A 2,670-nucleotide genomic window follows, 5' to 3' on the forward strand; every position below is an offset into this window, starting at 1 on the left:
GGCTCATGCTCATTTCTTGACGGATTGTACCTTTCCCTTAGCTTAATTAGTTTAATTTCATGTCTTTAGCTTAATTGTAGTGTAGTGGTAGCATAGTTGTTAGATAGGAGGACAATCCGTGCTTGTTGTTTGATGTTCCATACTTTTGAATGCAAGTAGCATATGTCTCTAACCTTGTGGTGTATTTGGCTTGTGAGCTTAATGAAAGGATTAATGACTTACTAGATATATTGTGCTTTTCACATGCTATTTAGACAATATATACTTAATTGCTAGATATATTGTGCTTTTCACATGTTGCTTAAACAATATATACTTAATTGGTCACCCTTACTAATTGAATCAACTAACACACACACACATCAATATTGCAACACATATTTCCCTCATTAGTCACTCGTTAAGGGTGTAGAAAAGTATTGTTTGGTGGTGACCTCTAAACCCCAAGATCTCTCTCTCTCTTACTTACTCTTTATTGCATTCAATTATTTAATTTAATTTGCTCTCAAGTTTAATCAACCAACCAACTATTTGTTTGATCACTCGACCTACTAACTCTAATAATGATTCCACAACCAAATTCGACTCCAATCCCTTAGGATGATCCTTACTCACCCTAACTATATTTTTAGTGAAAGTAGTAGTGGCTTTTATAAATGTAAAACTTGGCCCTCGCCTTAATGCACACTTTCTAAGCTTGTGGTGTAGGATGATAATAGACCACCAGTTTTTCGCGCCGTTGCCGGGGATTAGGCAATGTCGTATTTGTGGAATCCATTAGGAATTAGTACTCTTTTGATCGTGTCTTTACTTTACTTTATTTTTTATTTTTTTGATTACTTATTGTGTTTGTTCATCTTTGACAAGGAGCATTGAGCTAGGAAGCAAGCAAAGGAGCTAAGCAAGAAAGGAAAAATGCTAAAAAAAATTTAAATTTTTTTTACTAAGCTAAGCTAGAAATTTGGAGTTGAAATGCTATAGGACCTTTGTGAGACTTTCTTTACTCAATCCCTTAGTTAAATCGTCGGCTCACGTGGAGGCTTATTTTTAATTTCTTAGATAAATCGTGAGCCCGTGTGGAGGCATTTTTAATTATTCTTTGCATTGTTATCAAAGCATAGGAGTATAGGTTAAGTGTTTGTGGAGGAAGATTCATTGAATTGTTGTGAAGTCGAAGTGTTTGGTCATTCATTGTGTTTATGTGTTTTTACATTGTGCATGCATTGTCGTAGATTACTAAGACCAACTCTTGTCCCTCTTGATTCGCATCAAATCTGTAGTTAGAAATCCTAGGGGAAGAGGAAGTTCTAGTTCTACCTAATCCATTACAACAGTGGAAGGCCATAAAGAAGAGCATGTAGAGGACCTTGGTCACATAGACCAATAAGGTATCCTTCATCTAAATATGCATCATGAGAACATTCAAGCACCATTAGACATGCCTAGGCCATTCATTCACCAACCATAACAACAACAAGGCCAAGTTCCATTTGGAATGCCAAAGCCAATGTATGCTCCACAACCTCCCATCATTCAAGGAAATCGAAATCAAGGTGCCCATGTTGCACCTCAAATTGCTAATCTTCCACTTGCTTTAAGAGATCACTATGTGCCTAATGAATACAATGCACCCATATGCATTCAATTGCCACCATTTAGAGCACATCACTATGATATTAAGCCACAAACCATGCAAATGCTTCCTAACTATCATGGACTTCTAAGTGAAGAACCTTACAAGTATTTGGATGAGTTTCTAGAAGTATTTTCCACCGTAAAATATATGGACCTGCCAGAAGAGGTCTTAAGACTCAAACTTTTTTCATTTACCTTAAAAGACAAGGCAAAGTATTAGTTTAACAATCTTAGGCCTTTTTCAATCACTTCTTGGGCAATGCCATGAGAACCTCAATTCTTGAAGAAGTACTATCCGGTTTCTAAGACCAATGCCATGAGAACCTCAATTCGGGAATTTTCACATGGGGATGGAGAAACGTTTCATGAGGCATGGGAACACTTTAATGAATTGCTTAGGAAGTGTCCACATCATGACATGCCCAAATAGCAATTAGTTCAATATTTCTTTGAGAGCTTATCGAACAATTACAAAGGTATGGTTGATGCTTCCATAGGTGGCTCTTACATTGATAGGCATGAGGATGACGTGTGGCGTCTTTATGAGAGCATGAGTGAAAATTCTTTGCATAGAACATTATCATCCAAGAATGGTAGAAATTTATAAGGTAGGAAGAGTGTTGGCTTACATCAAGTCGACCATTCAAATGAAATAGCCGCCGAAATGAAGTCTTTATCTCAAAGGTTTGATTAATTTTTGATTAACCAAAACTCGGTGAACCAAGTATCTTCCTTCCCTAACCATTCCTATCGTGCATTAAATGAAACATGTATGACTTGTTCTAGTGTTCTTTATTTTACTTCTCATTGTCCTTACGGACAAGTGCAAAATGAACCTAATGAACAAGTCAATGCAGCTTTTGTGAACCAAGGGAATAATCCTTATGGTACTCATTATAATCCAAGTTGGAGAAATCATCCGAATTTCTCTTGGAAAAACCAAGGAGAGGGCTCAAACCCTTTCGAAGGCAGTTTTCAAGGGAAGTACATTCCACCTCCACTTCAAAACCAAGGATCCCAAGGTTATAGACCTTA

General features: G+C 37.0%; 1 pseudogene; it reads right to left on the reverse strand.

Annotated features, from left to right (window-relative positions):
* Positions 1 to 1,956: 1,956 nt before the first annotated feature.
* LOC132272244 (small nucleolar RNA R71) lies at positions 1,957 to 2,055 on the reverse strand (annotated as a pseudogene).
* Positions 2,056 to 2,670: the final 615 nt, after the last annotated feature.

The sequence above is a fragment of the Cornus florida genome, unplaced genomic scaffold (assembly GCF_030987335.1).
Source record: "Cornus florida cultivar Cherokee Brave unplaced genomic scaffold, ASM3098733v1 CherokeeBrave_3.0.0_Hap2_Chr08, whole genome shotgun sequence".
Classification (NCBI taxonomy): Eukaryota; Viridiplantae; Streptophyta; class Magnoliopsida; order Cornales; family Cornaceae; genus Cornus; species Cornus florida.